Source organism: Psammomys obesus, unplaced genomic scaffold (genome assembly GCF_907164565.1).
Source record: "Psammomys obesus unplaced genomic scaffold, mPsaObe1.curated_primary_1811, whole genome shotgun sequence".
NCBI lineage: Eukaryota > Metazoa > Chordata > Mammalia > Rodentia > Muridae > Psammomys > Psammomys obesus.
In genome coordinates, this window is record NW_026587216.1 from 51,566,561 (window position 1) to 51,592,631 (window position 26,071).

Sequence of the window (26,071 nt, forward strand, 5' to 3'; positions counted from 1 at the left end):
CTATTGGTTAGTTTTAGACAGCTCCAATGTTATGTTTTTTATTATATTATTTTATATTATATTATATTTTACTATTATGACTTCGAAGCCTGTTCGTTTTCTAATAAGAAACAGATAGAGAGTGGATATGGATAGGAGAAAAGGTGAATAGAAACTTGGGAGAAAAAAAAAAAACAGAAAAAGGGGGGAATAAGCAGAGATCCTCTCAGACCTATGCACAATAAGCGCATCCTCTTAAAACGGGAGCAGCATCCTTTCCTGTTACCCAGGACCCCCTCAAGAGCTGCAGAATTCTAAAATAGACTTAACAAGTGAAATAGGTTTAAGAGTTGTACAAGATGTTGCAGAAATTGCAAAATCGGAACTCAAATGTTTCACTACAAGCAACTACAGGATAATTATACTAAAGTGAGTGTGTGGGGTATAAGACTCTTCAGATGTCGGCAAAACAGAGACTCTAGAGACGAATGGGTAAAGGGCGTGGAAGTATACACAAGGAATTTTTATTCATCCATAAAAGATGAAACTACACCATTTGCAGGGGAATAGATGGAACAAGAGGGGATCATGCTGATTAAAAAAAAAGCAAGTCACCTAAGAGTACCACACCTTTCTCATGTACAGATTCTAAATTAACTCGTGTGTGTGTGTGTGTGTGTGTGTGTGTGTGTGTGTGTGTGTGTGTGAAAGTGGTAGGGAGACTAGTTGGGAACAGGAAAGGGATCAAAATGAGAGGAAACTTTCAGAGTGGGTAATAGAAACAAGTATGTGCTAAGTATATTATGTGGCAGAATTCATAATGAAACCAATTCCTCATGTCCATTAAACAAGGACCAGAGAGACAGCTTGCTGCTTTTGCAGAAGACCCAAGTTCAGTTCCCAGAACCCACTTTAGGGAGCCTACAACTGCCTACAACTGCCATAGGGGATCTGACACCCTCATCTGACTTTTAAGGACACCTACACGCAGGAATATAATCATATGCACAGACACAAACACATAATTAAAATATAAACAAATAAATGTTCTAACATAAAATATAATAACATAATATTCACATATAAAAATTATTTCCTGCCAAAAAGAACGAAAGCAAAGACTGAAAATAGGTAGAATAAAAGGCATGAGTTTACTGCCTAACAGGTTAAGGCACTGGATGACATATGATTTCTTGTAAAAGTAAACTAATTAAGACTCTTGGGGCTGGCGATGGCAATTGAGATCATTTGGTGATCTTGCAAAGGATCCAGGCTTGATCAACAACATCAACAAGGGGGCTCAGAACCTCTGGAATTTTATTACAGGAGACCACACAGACTCTTCCTCACCTGCGTCCTCACTCACTGCTTTATCCCAGTCCCAACGACAGCAGGAATTCTCTGGGTAACCTCTGGCCATTACAGCCAGCTAAGCAGGAAAGCTAGGTGCACATCTTCACCGCTCCCTCCAACCCTACGCGCCCAATTGCCTAGGGTCCCCCCAGCTCTGCAGAGACCATCTAATGAGGCCCCTCCTCACTCTCTGCCCCATTACTGGGGAACTAAACATCCTGATATCTTCCCTCCTTTGAACAACACAGGCTCCCCACCTCTAGGAAATCCCCATTCCTAAGTGTCATTTCCCAATACCTACAAGCACATTTTACATAGAACCACCTGAGGCCACACCTAGGATCCCAGAATTTCCTACCCGGGAACACACATAACCGCACTCTCAGAGGAACCAGAGAGGACGAAGAAACCGATGAACAAACACCAACAAAGGAAAGAACAAAAGTCATCACCTAGAATCCAATCCCACAGGCTAGATGGCAGCATAAATACACAATCAATAACCCTGAGGACAGCGTGTCTTTATTAGAGTCCACAAAACCCAAGATAGGAGGCAATAAACATTGTAACATAACCAAAGCACAAGAAAAAAAAAAAAAAAAAGCCTTGGGCTGGAGAGATGGCTCGAGGTTAAGAGCACTGGTTGCTTTTCCAGAGGTCCTGAGTTCAATTCCCAGCAACCACATTGTGGTTCACAAACATATGTAATGAGATATGGTGCCCTCTTCTGGAGCACAGGCATAAATTCAGGCAGAACACGGTCTACATAATAAATAAATAAATTTTTAAAAAAGAAAAATATCCTTGATTATTATGTTAGGGATCCTTAAAGAGAAAATGTTTAAATCTCTTAAATAAATCAATGAAAACATAAACAACTAGTGGAATAAAATGTATAAGACACATGAAGACCCCAAAGTGAAAATAGAATTAATTTTTTAAAAAAATGAAAGAAATCTGGAAATGGAAAACTTAGGAACTTGAACAGGAACCTCAGAGCTGAGCAGTCGTATTTAGGATTACTATTGCTGTGACAAAAATGGTATCAAAGCAGATGCTGAGACTCATAGCCAAACTTTGGGCAGAGTGCACCGAATCTTATGAAAGAAGAGGGAGATGAAGGAGGAGACAGGAGCTCCACAAGGAGACCAACAGAGCCAAAAAACCCTGGTCCCAGGGGGACCTGCAGAGACTGAAACTCAAACCAAGGACCATGCATAGAGAGGACCTAGACCCCCTGCTCAGATGAAGCCCAAAGGTTGCTCAGTGTTCAAATGGGTTTCCTAGTAAAGGAAGCAGGGGCTGTCTCTGACATGAACTCAGTGTCTGGCTCTTTGATCACCTCCCCCTGAGAGCGGTGGAGGCTTGCCAGGCCACAGGAAGACAATGCAGCCAATCCTGATGAGATCTAATAGGCTAGGGTCAGATAGAAGGGGAGTAGGACCTCCCCTATCAGTGGACTGGGGGAGGGGGAGCATAGGGGAAGAAGATGGAGAGAGGGTGGGACTGAGAGGAGACAAGAAGAGCTACAGCCAGGATGCAAAGTAAATAAATTGTAATAAATAAATTATATATATATATATATATATATGGCATATATATATATATATGGCATATATATATATGGCATCAAGAAATTTGAAGGGAAATGGATGAAACTAGAAAAAATCATCCTGAGTGAAGTAACCTAAACATAGAAAAATAAATATGGTCCACATTTGCTTACATTTGGATATTGTCCATTGAGTGAGCTATAACCAAGCTATAATCCATAGACTTGGAGAAGTTAGGTGTAACTAGGGCTGGGCACATATATTTTCCTGGATGGGAAAAATAGGATAGTTTTTATGGATGGACTGAAGAGGGAATTGGTACAGAATTAGGTAAGAAGGGGGAGGGAAACGGGGAGAGACAGCTATAATTGAGGGGCAATTTAGGGGTGAGATCAAAGCCTTGTATGGTTGAAACAACATATGGGGGAAAGCCTAATGAAATCTCTAAGTAATGGGGGAGGGATGGACTGAGTCCTAACTTGGGCAGCTCTCCTCACCAAAGAAAGCTTTCAGTACCAGGAATGGGTTATATTGAAAAGAGTCCAAAGAAAATCATAGGCTGTTGCCAAGATAATATGCTGTTCTCCACAAATTGACAACAAGGACCCATTGGCTGAAGATAGAGCCCACACAATTCATTGAAGAGATTGAGCTTGTGTCTACATAGAAACTCCACCCCTATGTTCTAGGGTCTTTGGTAAAGGAAGACACTTTCCAGACTACCAAAACAGAGATGTATACCCCAACCCAGCCACAAAAATACTTTGATCTACAATGCTGTCCTGCCTGCAAAATATGCTAAGACCACAGTAGCCCAAAATGTGTGCATGTTACCAACCAATGTCTGATGTGACTTAGGGCCACGCCACTAGATGGAACCCAAATCCTACATTGCTTACACCTAAGAACCAGAGACTAGCTATCCTGGAGAGCTAGTGTAAAACCAGATAGTACTGGTCTTAAAAAAAAAAAAAAACTTAGTGAGAAAGTGACTCCTGATTATATTCTGCTATACTCACAGAGCAGTGCATTTATTCATTCATCATCAGAAAAGCTTCCTCCTGAAGCAGATGGGAACTAATACAGAGACCAACAGCCAGATATTATGCAAAGAGAAAGAGGAAAGGAGAGTCAGACAGACAGGACTTGGAACATTCATCTCTAAATGGGGTGTTTCCTGTAAATCCCTCCCATCACAGCTCAGGGAACCCTAAGAAAAAGAAGGTAGAAAAGGCCTAAGAGCCGAAAGGGATGGAGGACACCAAGAGAACAAGGCCTTCTAAATCAACACGATCAAGGCTCCTGTGAGCTCACGGAGATGGACACAGTATGTACAGGGCCTGCACAGGTCTGCAGCCAGGTGGTCCTCACATATATGGCTTTCAGTTTATTGTCTTTATGAAACTTACGAGTGTCTGAAGAACTGGATGATGGGCCTTCCCTTGGGCTCTTTTTCTTGTTAGTTTGCACTGTCCAACCTCAATGTGAAAGTTTTTTTTCTTATTATATTTTATATTGTTCTGTTCTATTGTTATCTCTTAGAGGCCTGTTCTTTTCTAATGAGAGATAGGAAGGGAATGGATCCAGATGGGAGGAAATTGGAGGAGTAGAGGATATATTGAATAATTTGTGGAGGAGTAGACAAGATATATTATATGAGATCATTATCAGGAAATGTAGAAGAGTAATCAGGATGCAGTATGAGAAAATAATATTTTTCAATAAAAGGGGGGAACAGTGCTTTGAGAAGACTTGTGTTATGGAGCTAACTTTGGCTGATTTAGAGAATATGGATTGGTTTATGAGATATACATAAAACAAGTTAATTATTAGGACAATCAACTGAAACTCAAACCTCTGAGTCTCAAGGAAGACTCAGAATGAATGGCTTAGCCCTGTAACAGAGTGGTTCCTTCTCCTACATTTCTTCCTTAGATCAGGAGACCACGTGGGAAGGAAAAACCAGGAACTTCCTATATACAGATGATGACGAAGATGATCTAGCAATGTGCATGGTGACAGGAGGGCAGGTCAGAGGACAAAGGAGTAAAGAATGTCTTTAAAAAGGGTGAAACAAGAGTCTTTAAAGAGTGGTGAGAAGTCATGGTCGGGACTAGAAAGCTAAGAAAATATGGTATGTTATAAGCCAAGAACAGGAAATTAAAAGAAAAAAGTGAAAGTCAAATGATAATTGACTTTCAAAAGTAATAGTAATAGTCAGAAGTAATAGTCTCTAACAGTACTGGATATTTATGAGCAAATGCTATATGCCTCTGTGAAAAACAGTTTCCATGACATATATAACTCAGAGCATGTAATTACCAATTCTCTGTATTTATGGTCTTTTCCTAGGACCTGCCACTTGTAAAGTAAATAATTTTTTTCCAAATTATCATATATTTTTACCAAATATTTAACTCCTTACTCAATCTAAGAATCCTTAAAGGTGTATATAACTCATACAATTACCAAATTCATTATGAATATTCACCAGAAATGATGTTATGAAGAGCTTTCTATTCTGTAGTCACATGACCTCTGAAACATATTGTCACCCATCCATTGCCATCCACATCACTAATGAGGAAACTGACCCGGGAAAGTAAAAGGTAGAGTCCAGAATAACCATTCAGAGACCGTATTTTACAAACATCAGTCCATTAGGAAGCATATTTGGTATATAACCAATCAATAAGTTACTAACCTGCCTGCCAATGCAATCACACAGGCTACATGTCTCTAGACTCTTCAACAATTTAGCATCAGACACTCCCAAATGCCTTGTTAGTCATTTACGAACACTAATTCTACCACAGTAATTTGATGGACCTGTCTAGTGAAAAATAGCAACGGAACACTGATAATTCTAATAGGACTTCACCCAGGCTAGTCGATGGTGGTTATCACCTTATTATATTTTCACAAATATATAATATACAATAGAACATTTTTAGGTCAAAGTGTAATTTTCTGACCTATAATTGATAGATTTACATTTCCCATTTTGAAAACCCCTGAAGAAAATAAAATTAAAATCTTCCATCATTATTGCTGTTTATTAAAATATTATCCATAAATCTTCCCTGTGTTCAGGAATTGAACTTACCTAGATAAGCAAACATAACTACATTCAGGTTATCTATTTACTAAAAAAGTATGTTCAGTTTTTAATTTTGTGAACTACCAAAATGCCACCTTTTTTCCAAAATAAGGTGGTCCCTCTGCTCTGGTAATTTATATTAGTTTCTTGGAGTTACACACCATCTTTGTTTTTCAGTTTTATTATGATTTTTCCACAGTTCGCTTAAAAATATAAAAATGACTTCATATTAATATGTGCCTGAATTCATATTTCAGATATTTTTTCATAGGCTGCTTCTGTTTAAAAATATGGTTTCTTGTTATCAGGAATAACTTGTAGATCCCTGGTGGAGTTACTGGGAAGACTGCAGTATCTATTATTCAGTAGGCTTGCTTCAGTATCCCAAAACCACTGCTCTGGATAGTTAATAAATAAACCTGCCAATATAATTATTCATGTAGAACCAAAACAAAGTAAATGTATTTATTTGTCAAAAATTCATGCAGGAGCATTATTAAAGAAAAGAATCTATTATTTTCTTTAATAATATGATGCTTAAGCTTAAGAGTCAGCTACCTTGTCTATCAACTAAAATACCTCTTTTCTATTAAAGTCAAGAGGACACGGTGTAGCATTATTAAAAAGTGGTTCATTTCTTGTTATGGCAATACACCTTTGAAGAGCACAGAAATTATTTTAATTGGATAATTTAGGTGTTCTTTGTGTCCATATGGAGTGTTGAATTTAATGATTTGGTTGAATGGATGTCAGTGTTTCTGTTCAATTTTTCAATTAAACTAATGTTAATCTTACATTTTCTAAAGAAAGCTTAATAACGTCAGATAACTGTGATGTCTCCAGAACTTGCAGAAAGGTCGCTGGATAGAGATGAGCCCACATTGTTTTTCTGAATAATTCTGAAGCAAGAAGAAAAACTGGAAATTAGACCCATCAAAGTTTTCTCCCTTTCAAATACTTTGGACCAACACTGAAAGATATAGTTCTGTCTTTCTCTTATTACTATATGAAGCCGTTTACACATCTCTGTAAGGGTCATAGATAGCTACTGGTTAACTTCTTGGTCTTCCTTTTCGCTATGTTTTGTTGTTGCTGTTGTTATTTTCTAATAAAAATGGGATGGTTTTGCTTAATTTATTTGTGTAAGTAACAATTTCTAATTATATGTCATAGTAGAAGATAGTTTGTATGAGTTATTGTCTTTTAAAATTATAAGATAATATAAAATTTAAATTATTTAAATAATTTTATATTGATTATAATATTTTAAAATTATAAAAGCAGTTCAGTGAAATGAAGGCTCCAGTAAAGTGAATCAGAGAGGATAAGCATTCTGAGAACAGTCCAACTCTTCTGTCAGCATTGTCCATCAAAGGAGAGCCATCAGCAAGGAAATGGGGACATTTTTCTTCTATTGTTGAAAATGCATATTGTTGCTGTGGTTTTTCCTTCCAGCCCTCATGCCCGGGAATAAAGACTCATGATATGTATTTTCAAAGCCTAGGCCATATAGCTATGCTCTTCTCTGGTTAGCTCATAACTTAGAACAACCCATTTATGCTGTACTTAGTTCTGCCATGTAGCTGGTTACCTCTGCTCAGGTACCATGCATCTTTCCTCTTTCATGCCTTCCTGGGCAAATCTCCCACACCTGGCTCTATCCCAGATTCTTTTCTGCCTGCTACATGTCCCATCTCCTATTTCCTGCTGCGTTTATAGGCCATTAGGATTTTATTGACAGATGTTACATCCATACAACACATCATATTCTTGCCAGCCGAAGAACTGTTAAAAATATGAAGAAACTCCAACAATTTTAAACTGTAATGCCTACTATGCATATTCAAAAATCCAATTCATTCTATAAATTAAAACATTACATCTTTTAAAATATAAAAGGACTCCTCATTGTGAAGCAAGGATCCATCCTTTTTAATTCATCTATGAAATCTTGTTATTTTGTGCAAAGTAAGATTTTTCTGATAGGAAGAATTGCCCCGGTTATTAAGGAAGATTGCTTATTTAAATTGTTCTTGGACAATTATTCTAAAAGTATTTCAGCACCTTTCCCATACATTCTGTGTCCCTCCAAAAGTGATCTTAACCTTGATAAATTATATGTACTTTGAAATAAATATAAAACTGACCTTATCAAAAGCTGTTTTTGAAAATAGAAAAACACCTGAACTGAGAAGTGAGTCAGTATCCCAAGTTAGTAAGAGAAGAAATAAGGAGCCTGCAGTGGTTCAAACGTTTTTTTTTTCTTTATTAATTACACTTTATTCACTTTGTATCCCCCCTGTGGTTCCCTCCCTCCTCCTGTCCCAATCCCTCCCTTCCTCCACCCTCTGCATGCATGCCCCTCCCCAAGTCCACTGATAGGGGAGGTCTTCTTTCCCTTCCTTCTGACCCTAGTCAATTAGGTCTCATCAGGAGTGGCTGCCTTGTCTTCTTCTGTGGCCTGATAATGCTGCTTCCCCCTCAGGGGGAGGTAATTAAAGAGCGGGCCAATCAGTTACTAACTTGGGATACTGCCTCACTTCTCAGTTCAGGTTTTACTATTACTTGTTATGTTTTTTCTTACTTGTTACTTTTATTTTGTATTCATTTTATAATGCACCAAAGAATGTGAGAGCTGGGAGGAAGTGAAAAGGTCACGGAGTCCACCTAGCTGCCACGGGGGTCAGCAGAATGCCAGCGCTAAAAGCTGGGCTTGATTGTGACCTATTCTGTCACACGCAGGAGGGCATTCAGTCGGCTTTCAGAATCACGGGGAGAGTGACTGTAGTTTTCTTTCTGTGTCCATGAGGTCCACACCTGTGGATGCAAACTGCATGTATGGAACATGTAATAGATTTTCTTGGTATTATTCTCTTAAAAAACAAAAAAACTATTCACATAGCAAAAAAGAAAATAGAAAAACACGTTCAGAATACATGAAAATAAAAATTTTCACTGAATCTACATATGTGTATACCAGGCACATGAAGCATGGAGTTTGCCTTGCAAGCATTTGTGCAGCTTAGATGAATAAACAGACAACTAACCTGCCCAAGATCAGTAAATTACATTACAGAGTTCTGCTATTTACTAGACCCATTTTTATTGTAGCAATAATGTAATAATAATAACAATAAGGACCATCATTATTATAGAATTATTGACAAATTGTATAGAGTTGTTCTAGCACCAACTCTGTTATCATGAACAGATCATCCAATTTCAGAAAATTTTAGTAAAATATTAGTAATAGAGGTCTTTCGATTCTTTTCTGTTTCGGTATTTTTATTTATTTATTTATCTTGTTTTTTCAAGAAAGCGTTTCTCTGTGTAGCCTTGGCTGCCCTGGGCTTGCTCTGTAGACAAGGCTGGCCTCAAACTCACAGAGATGCACTGGCTTGTACCTCCCAGAGTGCTGGAATTACAGGCTGTACCACCACACCTGGCTGGCTTCAGTACCTTTCACTTTCCATCTCTATACAATCTTTTGTGTTTTTATTTTTTTCTCATTCAGCAAATTACTTCCACAAAATAAAACATCTGCTCTGCCTGGCATTGCCAGGCATACTCGATACTTACATAATTTTAACTATTGAGACAAGTCATGGGGAGGTCGTTGTAGAGCAACCTAAACTAATGGAAATCGGAGTCTAGAAATAGTGAGAAATTGCGTGGAATGCAAATGAAAATGCAGATAATTAAACTTCTTAAGAAAGTCATAGATCCCTTCTAAAGCTCAAAATCTGTGAATTGGAAAAGAGGAAGGACCCTCATTTCCCAGTCTCCCACGATTAAATCTCCAGTGTACAGAACATAGTCTTCTGTTGAAAACATAGCCCCCCACAAATGTAGCACATGACAGTTCAGTGTCCAAGTGGGTTCCATAGTAATGGGAACAGGGATTGCCTCTGACATAATCTGATTGGCCTGCTCTTTGATCACCTCCCCCTGTGAGGGGAGCAGCCTTACCAGACCACAGAAGATGACAATGCAGCCACTCCTGATGTGATCTGATAGACTAAGATCAGAAGGAAGGAGAAGAGGACCTCCCCTATCAGTGGACTTGGGGAGGGGCATGCATGAGGAAGGGGGAGGGAGGGTGGGATCAGGAGGGGAGGAGAGAGGGGCTTATGGGGAGATACAAAGTGTAATTAATAATAAAAAATGAAAACATAGCCCCCAAACACTTTTGCTGAACAAATGTCCTAAAAGATAGCTTGTTATAGTCAGAGTCATCTAGGGAGTAAAACATGACCTGAGAAGAGACTTGGTCAAGATGTCTAGACACAGCGTTCTGATCCTAACTCCCCTTTCCTTCAACATAAGGGTTTTGTGATTTCTAGGAGCTGCACAGGCAGAACTGAAAGGGAAAAAAAAAATGTGCTTTTCATTACGTCTCTCATTCAGTAGAGTTCGAGGAGATTACACATATCACCGGGATCAAGAAACTTGGCTTAACTCTGCTGATCTAGCAAATTGTGTTTTTAATCCAATTCCTAATACTAAGGGATGCCTGGCAAATGTGTAAGAAGGAATGAGCTGCTCTTTTGTTCCCTGCTACACCATCGTTCTTAAAAGACTGCCTGCTTTTAAATACATCCCAGACAGAAGACAGCAGGTATTCCTCGAACAACACTGAAGATAAGCATCCACAGCAAGGGTGAAAACTTTTTGGAAAAGATTTTACAGTAGCTCAAAACAGAATTCTCAAAACTAAGTATACCTAATCAAGTAAAGAGAAGGGGACTATGTTCCGTTTCTAAAGGATAGGAGCTCTACAAGTACCAAATATATCCGGGCACAGGGTCTTTTCTGAGACTGACACTCAACCAAGGACCATCTATGGATATAACCTAGAACTTCTGCTCAGATGTGGCCCGTGGTAGCTCAGTAACCAAGTAGTTTTCCAAAGTAAGGGGAACAAGGACTATTTCTAACAGGATCTCGAGGGCAGGCTCTTTGACCTCCCCCCCCCCCCAGGGGAGGAGCAGTCCTGTTAGGCCACAGAGGAGGACTTTGCAGCCAGCCTTGAAGATACCTGATAAAACAGGGTCAAATGAAAGGGGAGGAGGTCCTCCCCTATCAGTGGACTTGGAGAGAGGCAGGGAGGAGACCAGGGAGGAAGTTGGGGAGGGGGAGGGAATGAGGGAGCGGGATACAGCTGGGACACAGAGTTAACAAATTGTAACTAAAAAGAAAAATAAAAATTTATAAATAAATAAATAAATAAATAAATAAATAAATAAATAAATAAATAAAAGAATGATCTCCCCAAAATAAACAAATTAAAAAAAAGAAAAGAAAAAAAGAAAAGGTTGCAGAAACATTGCATAGAAAGGAAAACAGAAAGGATTTCTGGGATGCCGAAGAGTTGTTTACAGATGGTGATGCTGATGTGGGTGGCAGTTGTTGGGTGGGAATGAGTTAAGGCTGAGGAGGTGCATCCCTTTGGAGGCTCTCCCAACTTCATTTGAATGACAAGATATTAAAAACTGATTACTACACCAAATATATTTAATCCCACTCTGACTATTTTAAGTCATTATTGCTTTAAACCTTAAAGATTAATAAAAAGGCCAATAAGAAGATATGAATGCAGACATGAATAAGTCAATCATGGAGCTTCTGGGAGAGCAGCAAGCAGCACTGCCATGGAGATTGGGGTTGAGAAATTCTGATTTATGTCTTTCTGATTCACCAAAACTATGAACACCGATCACGTGGAACAACATAAGCATATTATCAAGACAAACCACTAACATAATGACTGGAGCAGACAGTACAAATATGAAGGATCTAATAACTCTATAGAAACACCAATTAATAGTATATAACAATGTTCGATTTTTGTATGCATTTCCCATTTCTGTGTGACTTGGAATGCATGCAGCAAAAGCACTGGCAAATTATAAATCAGGGTTAGTACATAAGTGCCCAGACAAGGCATAGAAAATGTAAGGGCACAGGTAAAATTCTCTGTGTGTGACTTAATAAACCTGACACAAACCCCAGATTGGTTTGTTTGGTAAATGTCAAAATTGCACAAAACTGTAGGCGCATCCCTTTATATCAAGATAAATCTTCATTCATTCCTAATGCATGATTCTGCATGTATTGCTCTGCTAATTTATTTTAGTATACCTTACTTCAAAAAGAGTTGAGTCTATTGCCCAATAGATATACATCACCCACATCTTCCCTAAAATATTTTCATTTTTAAAGCAAAAGATGAATGTAAATACCCATTGTTTGAACCAATAAAGTGCATTTGTTTGTGGTTTTAAAATAACGCTATTGAATTATCTGAATGTTAAAGTTGGAATGGTCTAGAGTAACAATGGAAGATCTCGTTTGTTAGCTTGACAAGATGTGAAGTCAGCTAAGAGGGTTTCCTCTGAATTAGTCTCTGAGGTATTACCGAGAAGGACTGACTGAGGACAGACGCTTCTGCAGAATGAGCTGCACCTGCCTGCGGTGGCAACAAATGTAAAGCAGGCTGAGTGAAGGAACTGCTGCTTCTGTGCAAACATGCTCCTTGTTAGTGAGCACCCACACTCTCTAGGTGCCATTTTTAGTGATATTGGAATCCAATTCCTTTAACCCCTCCCCCATGAGGACTAGAGACCAGAAGCTTTTCAGAAATCTTATGGGTGTTTGGAGCTGATTGTAGACTGCTGAGGTATCCAGCCTTGCACAGTGAACAGCCACCAAGTTCTCAGCCTCTGCAATGTGAAGATAATCACTTTTAGACTAATCCCATATCATGTAAACCAACCTAATAAAATTCCTAATCTTTCTCTCTCTGTGTCTCTGCTCTTTCTCTCTCTCAGTCTCTCTCTCTCTCTCTCTGTCATCTGTCTCTCTCAGACTCTGTCACAAAAACATACACATGAAAATCAAATATTGGATTATATGGTTTCTGCTAGAGCAGTGCATTCCCTCAGGCACTACACTCCAAACTCTAGAGTGGAAAGACGCCATCCTGACCACTATAACTCCATACACAGACAAGTATTGCATCCAGCCCCAACACAGTAGAAAGGGTATCTGTGGCCCCAAATCCAAGACAGCTTTATAGAACAAAACATGGTTGTAGGCCCTAAGTTTTCCCTTATGGGCCTACAATATATATACAGTATCAGACATGTCCCAATGAATCAGAGTCTGGATCTTTCTGAGTTAACTCCAATGCTACCCTTGTGCTGTGGTTTTCATGAAAATGCCCCCCCCACAGACATATATATTTTAACACTTGTTCCCCGGTTGCTGGAACGGCTTGGTGTGGCCTCATTGAAGGATGTGTGTCACTGGGGTGGGCTTTGAGGTTTCAAAAGGCTATAGCAGTCTCAGATAACTCTTTCTCCCTCTGTCTTGTGGTTGCGTCTCGAGATTTAAACTTTCATCTTTTTCCTATTCCACTACAATGTCTGTCTTCCTGCTTCCATGTTTCCCATCATAATAGCTACGGACTCACCCTCTGGATCTGTAAGTCCTAAGAAATTCTTCCCTTTATGTCTTGACTTGGCTATGGTGTATTGTCACCACAATAGAAAAATAACAAAGGCAACTGTCCTTGGAGGACAGAGATTCTAGGCCCATACATGGCTGGAATAGCTTTGTCCAAGCACAAATGCCTACTCTCACACACAAAGCTTTTCTGCTCATAGCCAAGAGTCTGACTACTAAGTCCAAAAGGTCTTGCAATTTTTCAAACCTATCGTTAAATTTATAGAACTTATTTTTGAAATAAGCATAGCTTGCTTTGCACAAATATGAAATGTAACATCACATTAGAGGTAAGAACATTTTGGTAAAATTTCAGAAGCTGTAAGTTTCTACTGTGTCACTATAGATTAACAATAATAGTTGTACTCTGCCAGGAAAACGAATTGACTAACGGCAGATTTTTACCTTTCCCTCTGCTTCTCCAGATCCATTTCTCCAGTCTCATGCCAGTTCAGCAGCAGAACATCACCTTCAGCTTGTCCATCCCAACCTTCACATATCTCCGGTGGATTGCACACATCTTCCCATCCAAACTTCCCTCCCCGACCCATTGCTTTTTCTAAGGCACCAAATCCAGAAGCCTCTCACCAGAAACCCACAGGCTGCTCTGACCAGAGAAGCAAGTAAGCTTTTCTTGTCCTGCCATTCTTCCAAGTCCAATCCCAGTCTCATTTTCAGGTCTCTCATCACTCTTTGCCTGCCCCCCATCCCAAGTGAACAAACTATGAAAATCTTGGTGGAATACCCTGCTTTCCTCCCTCTTGTCAACCCTTTTATGTCCCTAAGGTCATCCCCATTCCTAAGTGTCAGGTCCCAATAGCCAAAACACACTTTTCCTGGAACCCTTAGTTAGCACAATTACTACAACCCCAGAAAAACATCAGAGCAGGCAACACACAACCGTAAAACTCTAACAAGAAAGGAAACGGAAACTGAGGAACAGAACATCCACCCAAAAAGAAAGACCAGATACCAGCACCTAGAATTACAATCTTCCCAGTCACAAATGCCTAGACATCAGTGTAAAAACACAATCATAACACATGCAGCAAGAGGCCTCTATTACAATCCCAGGAACACTACTGCAGCAGACGCTAAACATTAAAGCATAGCATTAACATTAAAGGTAAGAAAAATACTTTAAAGGGAGCTTTATGATATGATAGAGGTCTTTTAAGAAGAAATGAATGATCCATTAAAGAAACCTACAAAAACACAAAGAATGGGTGGAAAGGAATAAAACAATTCAAGATGTGAAAGTGGAAATAGAATCAATAAAAAGAATACAAATAAGGAAATCTAGAAATGAAAATTTTAAGAACTAGACCAGGAACAACAAAGGCAAGATTCACCAACAGAATACAAGAGACAGGTATTAAAGACACAATAGACGAAATGGACACGCTAGTCAAAGAAAATGTTAAATCTTAAACAAACCAAGCAAAAAATTCCATAAATCCTGGGACACTATGGAAAGACAGAATCTAAAGATAAGATGAGTAGAGCAGGGAGAAGAAACCCAGGTCAAAAGCACAGAAAAATATTCAATAAAATCAAAGAAGGAAATTTCCCTGGCCTAAAAAAGGAGATACCTATCGAGGTACAAGAAGAGTACAGAACAACAGGTTCTTCTACTCACACGCTAATCTAAATACAAGCATATAGAACTAAGAAAAATATTAAAAAGTTCACAAACCACAACCAGTAACATATAAAGGCATACCTACATAGGTCCACATCTGACTTCTCTTTGTAGACTCGAAAACCTAAAAGGGCCTGAACAGATGTGATGTAAATTATAAGAGACCATAAATGCCATGCCAGACCACTATACCCAGTAAAACTTTCAGTCACCATAGAGAAATAAGACATTCCAAGAAAAATCAAACTTAAAAAATATGTATTTAAAAATTTAGGAAAATGGTAGAAAGAAAATTTCAACCTAAGGACGTTAACTACAACCATTAAAAAAATGGATAAATAATATCAAACCATTTAAAAAAGAAGGGAAACATACACACAATAAGAACACTAAAATAATAATCACAGGATACAACAATCACTGGTCACTGATACCTCTTAACATCTGCGGCCTCAATTTCCTAATGAAAAGACACAGATTTACAGAATGCAGACATAAACAGGATCCATCCTTCTGCTGCACAAAGAAACAGACTTCAACATTAAGAAGAAAACATGATCTCAGGATAAAGAGCTGAAAAAAGATATTCAAAGCAAATAAACCTAAGAAGCAAGCTGGTATAGCCATTTGACATCTATCAAAATAGACTGTAAACCAAAACTAATAAAAAAAGATTAAAAGGGACATTAAATCAAATTAAGAAACCACCAAGATGACATTTCAGTTCTTAACAAGTATATACCAAATACAAGGGCAAATGAGTTTGTAAAAGAAAGACTACTACAGCTTAAACCACATACTGACCTTCTCACTTGATACCGGGGAACTTTAATACCTCACACTAACCAAAATATAGATCATCCAGCCAAAAGTAAACAGAAAAATTTTGGCGCTAACAGACCTGACACACCAAATGAACCTAACAGATATTTACACAACATTTCACCCAAACACAAAAGGATATACCTTTTTCTCAGCATCTCAGGGAACTTTCTCCAAAACTGACTACACACTTGGACACAAAGTAAGTCTCACCATATGCCAGAAAAATAAAATAAAAAATAAAATTTAAAAAACTATAATAAAAATATAATAAAATAAATAAAATAAAAATTGCCCTGCATTCAATCAGACCATTATGGATTAAAGCTGCTTATCAACAACAGAAACAATAGAAAGCTTAACAATTTGTGGAGACTAAACTGCTTAATGATAAATGAGTCAAGACAAAAATCAAGAAAGAAATGAAATCTTTCTAGAATTGAGTGAAAATGAATACACAATATGGCCAAACTTATGGGCCACAGGAAAAGGTGTTCTAAAGATAAGTTCATAGCACCAAGTATGTATATTAAAAAAAAAAGTAGAGTTCTTATTTTATCACCTTAACAACACCTGAAAGCTCTAGGGTGAAAAGAAGAAATCACACCCAAAAGTAGACAAAAAATAATCAAACTCAAGGCTGAAACCAAAAATTAGAAACCGCTACAACAAACAATGCAAAGAATCAATAAAACAAAAGTTTGTTCCTTGATAAAAATCAATAAAATTGACAAAACCTTACTCAAATTACCTAAATATTATAAAGAGAATATCATAATTAAAAAATTATAAATGAAAAAAGGGAAATAATAACAGAGATGGAGAAAATCTAGAGAATCATAAGGAAATACTTTAAAAACCTGTACTCCATCAAATTGGAAAATGTAAAAGAAATGAAATAATTTTCTTCATAGATAACAATTGCCAAGGTTAAATCAAGATCAGATAATAACATAAAAAGGCCTATAATCCCTAATGAAATAGAGGCAGTCTTTAAAAGTCTCCCAATTTAAAAAAAAGAAGAAAAAAAAAAGCAGCTCAGGGATAGTTGGTTTTTAGTGCAGAATTCTAGCAAACTTTCAAAGAAAAGTTAACATCAATACTCCTCAGAGGCAGGAAGAAAATTGCCCAATTGGTTTTATGAGGCTATAGTTACTCTGATACCCAAAAAGCATAAAGACACAAAAAAGATAATTACAAACCAATAAACATAGATGCAAAATTTCTCAATAAATTACTTACACACTAAATCCAGGAGCACATCAAAAATTATATCCGCTGTGGTTAAGTAGGCTTCATCCCAATGATACAGGAGTGTTCAACACGCATAATTCATTAAGTGTAAGCCACCATATAAATAAACTGAAAGACAAAAAACACATGATCATCTCATTATATGCACAATAGTCCTTTGACAAAATCCAACAGCCCTTCATCAGAAAAGTCCTTGAAGAGGTTAGGGATAAAAAGGACATACCTCAACGCAATAAAGACAATTTACAGCAAGTCAATAGTCAACATCAACTTAAATGGACAGAACTCAAAGCAATTCTACTAAGATCAGGAACAAAAAAAGGTTGTCCATTCTCTCCATACATATTCAATATAGTATTTTAAGTCTTACAAGAACAATTAGAAAAAACTGAAGGAGATACAATTGGAAAGGAAGAAGTGTAAGTGTCTTTATGAGCAGACGATGTACAAGTGACAAACAAAAAATTCTGCCAGTAAACTCCTCCCTGTGGTAAAGACTTTCAAGTAGATGAGTATAAAATTAACTTGTAGATACATACATATACATGTATATTTAATTTTACATCCCAATCGTACCACCCTCCCTCATCTTCTCTCTCCCTTTTTTCCCCTATCCCCTCCCCTAGTCCTCAGAAAGGGGTAGCCCTCCTCCCCTACCAAATGACCCCAGCCTATCAAGTCTCATCAGGACTAGCTGAATATTCTTCTGTGTCCTGGCAAGGCTGCCCCATGATGGGGAAGTGGTCAAAGAGCAGACAACAGAGTCCACATCAGAACCAGCCCCTCTCCCCTTACTAGGGAACACATATGAAAACTGAGCTGCCTGCCAATCTAAGCAGGGGGTCTATGTCCTCTTCATCTTTGTCCTTGGTTTGTGCATCAGTCTCTGCAGGGCCCCCTGGGACCAGATTTGTTGGTTCTGTTGGTCTTCTTGTGGAGCTCCTGTTCCCTCCCGGTGCTTCTGTCCCTCTACTCTTCCATCACACTCCCTGCACTCTGCCTAAAGTTTGGCTGTGAGTCTCAGAATATGCTTCAATCCGCTGGTGGGTAGAGCCTTTCAGAGGACATCCAATGAAAGGCTCCTGTCCTATTCCCTCTCTTCAACTGTTTCCAGTGTCTATTTTATTTGCCCTTCTGGATGAGAATTAAGCATTCTCTTTAGGGTGCTCCTTAAACTAATACTAGTTTAATTAATTTAAAAAATCAGGAGCCTTTATACAAATGAGAAATGGACTGAGAAAGAAATTATGGAGTCAATATTTTTCATGATAGTCTTAAATAATATAAACTATCTTGGGGTAACTTTTTTTTTAAACTTTTCATCCCCAAATTTTTATTTTAAAAATGCCATTGGTTGTTGGCTATTTATGAGAACTGGAGATAGAAACCAGCCAGGCGGTTCAGGAGCAGGGACCTCAACTGAATCTTATCCGTGGCCAGAAATGAAAATTTCCTTGACCCTGTTCTAATCGGAGACAAGAAACCTCAGAGGTGTTTGGAAGTGTGTGTTTCTGTTCTAATCTCCTACTGCCTTTCTTCTCCTTTCACACAGCCATCTTGGGGTAACTTTAACCAAGCAAGTGAAAGGCTATATGATAAAATATTCAAGTTACTGAAGACTGAAATTGAAAAAGATCTCAGTAGATAGAAAGATCTCCTATGTACATTGTTCAGCAGGATTAACATTTAAAAAAAAAAAAAAGGTCATTCTACCATTAGCATTCTACAGATTGAATGAAATCTGCATCAAAATTATACCACAATTCTTCTAGGATCTTGAGTGAATAATTTTCAGGTTCATATGTAAACACACACATACACAAACATACAGAAAAGAATAGCTAAAACAATCCTGAAGGACATGAAGGAGGTATCACTATTCCTGATTTCAAGTTGTACTACAAAGCTACAATAATAAAAACAACACACACACACACACACACAATGAAGTAGTGACTATTGAAATTGAAGACCCAGACATAAATCCACATGCATACCAACACCTGTTTTTTTTTCATTTCTTTCTTTGTTTGTTTAATCCCAGCCCCCTCCCTACTCTTCTCTCAGTTGCACCCCCACACCTTCCTCTTCCCAGTTTCCCCTCTCCTTCCTCCCAGAGAAAGGGGTGGGGGCTACAGTTGGTTCTACTCCTCCATGGCATCCCAAGTCACAGCAGGACTAAGCACATCCTCTTCCACCTGGGAATGACAAGGCAGCCCAGCTAGAGCAAAATGACCCAGCAGCAGGTAACAGAGTCAGAGCGCCCCTACTCCTGTTTTTCAGGGACCTACACCATGACCAAGCTGCACATTTGTTACATATGTATAGTAGGTCTAGGTTCAGTCCACGGATGCTCTTTGGTTGGTGGTTTTTGTGAACCCACAGATCCATGTTAGATTATTCTGTAGCTCTTCTTTTGGTGTCATTTGCCTCTCTGGCTCCCTCTATTCTTCCTCCCACTCATTCACAGAACTTCCCAAGCTCAGCCCATTGGTTGGCCATGAGTTTCTGCATCTGTTTCCATCAACTGCCTGAGGAAGCCTCTAAGAAGACAGTGGGGCTAGACTCCTGTCTGCAAGCACAGCAGAGCATCATTAATAGTGACAGTGGTTGGCCCTTTCCCATGGGGTTCTCAAGCTGGCGCAGCCCCTGGTTTCCCATTCCCTCAATCTCTTTTCCATCTTCACCCCTAAACTTGTGATAGGACACATTTTGGATCAAAGGTTTTATGTGTGGTTTGATGTCCCCTCCCTCTGCTAGAAGTTCCACCTGGCTACAGGAGGTGCCAGCTTCATGCACCTTAACACCCATTGCTTGGAGTCTCAGCTAGGGTTACCCCCAAAGACTCCCAGAAACTTCCCATGTCCCAGACATAAACCCCGCGGATTTCTATTCTCTTTCCCAGTTCTTCCCTTTCCACCCCCTCCTTCTCTCTCTCTGCCCACCTGATCTTCACCCCCATTATCCTCTCTACCCCATCTCCCATCCAGTTCCCTCCCTCCATCTACTTATTCCTGTTCTGAGAGAGATTCAGTCAGGTTCCCTTGGGTTCTTCTTGGCTCCTTGGTTTTGTAGATTGTAACACGGTTATCCTGTACTATATGGCAAATATCCCCTTATAGGCGAGTACATACATTGTGTGTCTTTCTGCTTCTGGGTTACCTCACTCAGGATGCTCTTTTCTAGTTCCATCAATTTGCCTGCAATTTTCATGATTTCCTTGTTTTCAGTGGCTGAGTAGGATTCCATTGTGTCAGTGCCGTGCCTACTTTAACCATTATTCAGTTGAGGAGCATCTGGGTTGTTTCCAGTTTCTGACTATCATGAATAAGGCTGCATTGAACATAGTTGACAAAGTGACCTTGTGGTAAGTTGGGTTATTTTGTTTGTTGCTATTTAGGTTAATGAGTTCTTTACATATTTTTGGATATTAGCCACCTGTCAGATGTAGGGTTGATGGCTAATGAGGTAGAGCATTTCTTTAAGTGTTTCTCTGCCATTCAATATTCCTCTATTGAGAATTCTCTGTTTAGCTCTGTACCCCGTTTTTTAATTGGATTACTTGGTTTGTTGGCATTTAGCTTCTTAAGTTCTTTATATATTCTATCTAGGAATTTGTCCATTTCACTTAGATTTTCCAATTTTGTGGAGTACAGATTTTGCAATAAGACCTAATGTTTCTTTGGATTTCTTTGGTGTCTGTTGTTATACCCTCCTTTTCATTTCTGGTTTTGCTAATTTGCATACTGTCTCTGCCTTTTAGTTAGCTGGGCTAGGGCTTTGTATATCTTGTTGAATTTCTCAAAGAAATTCATTGATCTTTTATATTATTATTTTTGTGTCTATTTTATTGACCATTTGTTGAGATACTTACTTTCTTTTTTTCCATTGTATAGTTTTGTCTTCTTTCTCAAAAATCAAGTGTTCTTAGATGTGTGAGTTTATTTCTGTGTCTTCAATTTGATTGCCAGTAGCATGCAGTTTCTTTGTTTGTTAGGAATTTTTTTTTTTTTTAACTGAAGCTTGAAATCAGGGATGGAGATAACTCCCAAAGTATTTTTATTGTACAGGACTGTTTTAGCTTTTCTTGGTTTTATGTTTTCCCATATAAAGTAGAAAATTGTTCTTTTAAGGTTTATAAAGAATTGTGTACCTATTTTGATGAGAACTGTATTGAATATGTAGATGGCTTTCAGTAAGATGACCATTTTTTACACTTTTAATCCTACCGATCCATGAGCATGGGAGATCTATCCATTTTCTAATATCTTCTTCAATTTGTTTCTTCAGAGACTTGAAGTTTTTGTCATACAGGCCTTTCACTTGCTTGGTTAGAGGCATACCAAGATACTTTATATTATTTGTGGCTATTGTAAAAGGTGTTGTTTCTCTAATTTCTTTCTCAAACCATTTGCTTTTATATGCAGAAGGGCTATTGATATTGTTTTTTAGTAATTTTGTTTCCAGCCACTTTGCTGAAGATGGTTATTAGCTGTAGGAGTTCCCAGGTAAAATGGGGGGAGGGGCATTTATGTATACCATCATATCATCTGCAAATAGTGATGCTGTGACTTCTTTCTTTCCAATTTCTTTCCCCTTGGTCTCCTTTAGCTGTTTTATTGCTCCAACTAAGACTTCAAGAACTATGTTGAAGAGATAAGGAGAAAGTGGGCAGCCTTGCCTTGTCCCTGATTTCAGTGGAATTGATTTAAGTTTCTCTCCATTGAGTTTGATGTTGGCTATTGACTTGCTATATTGGGGTGTGTATCCTTTATTGTTTTTTGTATCATTTATTTGGTCATATACCTTGTTATATAACTATATATTTATTTAGTTATATACCTTGTACCCCTGACCTCTCTAAGATTTAAGTTGGAGTTGGATTTTGTTGAAGGCATTTTCAGCATCTAGTGAGATAATCATGTGGAACTTTTCCCTTTAAGTTTGTTTATATGGTGGAATACACCGATGGATTTTCATATATTGAAAATATATGAAATTTTTGAAATATATTGAACCATCCCTGCATTCCTGGTAGATAATATAATTAATATGTGCTTGGATTTGGTTTGTACATATTTTATCAAGTATTGTTGCATCAACATTCCTAAGAAAGTTAGATCTGAAATTCTTCCTTTGTTCGGTCTTTGTGAGGTTTAGATATCAGGATGACTGTGGACTCACAGAATGAGTTTGGCAATGTTCCTTCTGTTTCTATTTTGTGGAATAATTTAAGGAGTATTGGTGTTGCTCTTCTTTGAAAGTCTATTAGAACTCTGCACTAAAACTGTCTGGCCGTAAACAGCTTTTGGTTGGGAGACTTTTAATGACTGTTTCTATTTGCTTAGGGGTTATAGAACTATTTAGTTTACCAGATGTTGATTTAGCTTTGGCTAGTGTTATCTATCTAGGAATTTGTTTGTTTCATTTAGATTTTCCAATTTTGTGGAGTACAGATTTTGTAATAAGACCTAATGTTTCTTTGGATTTCTTTGGTGTTTGTTGTTATACCCTTCTTTTCATTTCTGGTTTTGTTAATTTGCATACTGTCTCTGCCTTTTAGTTAGCTGGGCTAGGGGTTTGTATATCTTGTTGAATTTCTCAAAGAAATTTATTGATTTTTTTATATTATCATTTTTGTGTCTATTTTATTGATTTCGGCCCTGAGTTTGATTATCTACTATACTCCTCTATACTCTATAGAACTTATAGTATAAGTTCTATACTCCTCTCAGATGTGTTTGCTTATTTTTGTTCTACAGCTCGTAGGTGTGCTTTTAAGTCACTAGTGTGAGATATCTCCAATTTCTTTAGCACTTGGTGCTATGAACTTTCCCCTTTCCACTGCTGTCACTATGTTCCATATGTTTGGGTATGCCGTGGACTCATTTACGTTGAATTCTAAAAAGATTTTGATGTCTTTCTTTATTTCTTCCATCATCCAGTTGAGTAGAGAGTTGCTCATTTTCCATGAGTTTATAGGCTTTCTGCTATTTCTGTTGTTGTTGAAGTCCAAGTTTAATCTATGGTGGTCCGATAGGATATAAGGGGTTATTTCAGTTTCCTTGTATCTGTAGAGGTTTGCTATTTTCAATAAAAGAAAAAATTTTAAACTAATAGTTTTCTAAGACATATCAAGAAAATATGGCAAGAGCTGGAGAGGACAGGAACTCCACAAGGAGAACAACAGAACAAGAAAATTTGAACACAGGGAACTTCCCAGAGACCCATACTCCAACCAAGGACTATTCATGGAGATAACCTAAAACCCCTGCACAGATGTAGCCCATGGCAGTTCAGTGTACAAGTGAGTTACATAGTAATGGGAAGAGGGACTGCCTCTGACACAATCTGATTGGCCTGCTCTTTGATCACCTCCCCCTGAGGGGGGAACAGGCCACAGAAGAAGACAATGCAGCCATTCCTGATGTGATCTGATAGACTAAGATCAGAAGGAAGGAGAGGAGGACCTCCCCTATCAGTGGACTTGGTGAGGGGCATGCATGCAGAAAGGGAAGAAAGGGTGGGATCGGGAGGGGAGGAGGGTGGGGCTTGGGGGGGATACAAAATGAATAAAGTGTAATTAATAATAATAATAATAAAATGTGAAAAAAGAAAATATGAATTAGTTGCAAAGCTAATCATTGAAAAGTGACTAAAAGCTTTTAAAGTAGTAAACATGCTATTCATTAGAATATATACACATCTTAGAAGTATGCATTTTGTGTATTCTATACTTTTATTTCTTTCTATAAATTATTGCTTCAATGTTCTATAGTAGAGTATAATTTATTTTCAAAATTCTGATAGGGGAGGGACATGGGAAGAGATGAGGGAGGGAGGGAGGGTGAGATTGGGAGGGAACGAGGGAGGGGACTACAGCTGGGATACAAAAATGAATAAACTGTAATTATTAAAGATAAATGAATTTTTAAAATTCCTGGAATCCAAAGGCTGAATGGTAGAGCTGAAGAGATGGCTTGGCTGCTAAGAGCTGCTCTCCAGAGGACCCAGGTTAGGTACTTAATACCGTGTGCCAGCGCACAGCCAACTGTAACTCGAGTTCCAGAGAATACAACAACCTCTGCTGACCCCCTCAGGTATATATGGGACACAAGCAAAACACCAAGAAAATATTACTAAGCAATGTTGATGCAAATGATTTATTTTAATTGATTCAAACTTCACGATGTTTTGCTTCCATGTATTAACGTATTATAAAAATCACCGGCACTATAACTAAATATGCTCCTAAAGTGATTATATAATTCAAATACACATCACATACAGATATTGCTCTCTCATCGCCACAGTAGAGCTGAACAGATGCCAATGTCAAATCTTTAGGTTTCTGAACTTACAAAATCACAACCAAATGAATGTCATTTTTTTTAGTCTCATGCATTTTTATAGTAACATTAAAAGAAGTAAATGCCACAGACCTCTGCCATAGACCTGTCAGGTAAACGGGTGCCTTATCTCCAGAGGTTGCACATCTCCTCTCAACGAGTCAGCCATTCCCAGCTGTCATGATTCTGTTAGCCACGCCCATTCCTGTGTCTAATGCCCGAATTCCTCTCAGACAATCAAAAGCATGGCTTGTTGAAGTAGCTTTCAGGGTAGCTTGACTAATTTGCACACTAAAAAGTGAAGGATGCCTATTTATTTACGTGCTGTAAAATAAACAATCAAAAACAATATATGACAACATTACCAAATGGTTGCTACCAGTTTTCCGTACCTGGCCCTATAGCAGAGCAGACTTTATTCTGTATGTATGTATGTATGTATGTATGTATGTATGTATGTTATGTATTCTTTTAATCATAGGTAACACCCTTGATATATAATGATATAGGATAATATACAATAAAAATTATTTAGAATTTAAATATGGTAAATACAAATTCCTTGATTATGGTCAAACTGCATGGGACCTCCAGTTTTTGTCTAGGAAAAGCCAGAGCACAGTAGCAAGATGCGTTGTAGAAACTGTGGCCTGATCAAGTTAAACACCACCCAGCTCCTTACCCTTTCCTCTTACAGGAAACTTGGCCATCAGAGAAAATGGAGCTTTGTCACGTGGGTATTATGATTGTGAAGGTGAAAAAATTAATTTCTTCCCTAGTTTCGGCCTTAATATTATTATCTTAACTGATCTGTTTTGTTGAAGGGGACAAGTACATTTTGCATGAGCTTTTTCTTTGCGTCAGCCATGTTGTTAGCACACATGACATCTTTTAACCCTTGGTTTCTATAGACATATATGCAGGAAGACTAGCCACTGTCTAAAGGCCCCTTGCTGCTGACACGCACTTCCCTCTCGGCGAGTCTGAACTGAGTTAGCATTCCACGCTTGTGTATTAGCTCCCTCTCACCTTCTCACGAGCATCCTTCCAGCCACATGTCTCTTTCTATCACACTACCACGTTACTCTTTTACTCGATACCCGTCATCACAGGAATGATGCTGTTTCCCTAACCACCATTCGCTACCATCTAGATTACTGATGACCACCTAACTGGTCCCCCACTTCCTATCATGGCCCACTAATGTTTACTCTCAGCACAGTTGTGAAAATGATCTCCCAAATAACATCAGAAAAAATAGGCCTTAAGGATAATTAACTTGTTTACTCTGACTTCAATGGCTTTTCTTCCTTCAGTCTACTTATTCAAGCCCTCCGCATCTCACACTCTCAGTGTTGGAGTGGTCCAGCGCTCAGTCTTTGGTCATCTTCTGTTGTCCCTACACTGTCTTAATTAGTAATCTCTTCCATTGTAGATGTAATGAATTGTGTCATATTTTAACAACTTGTTTGCATGTCTGTTGTAACAGATACATCTTGCCTCGTCTTATTCT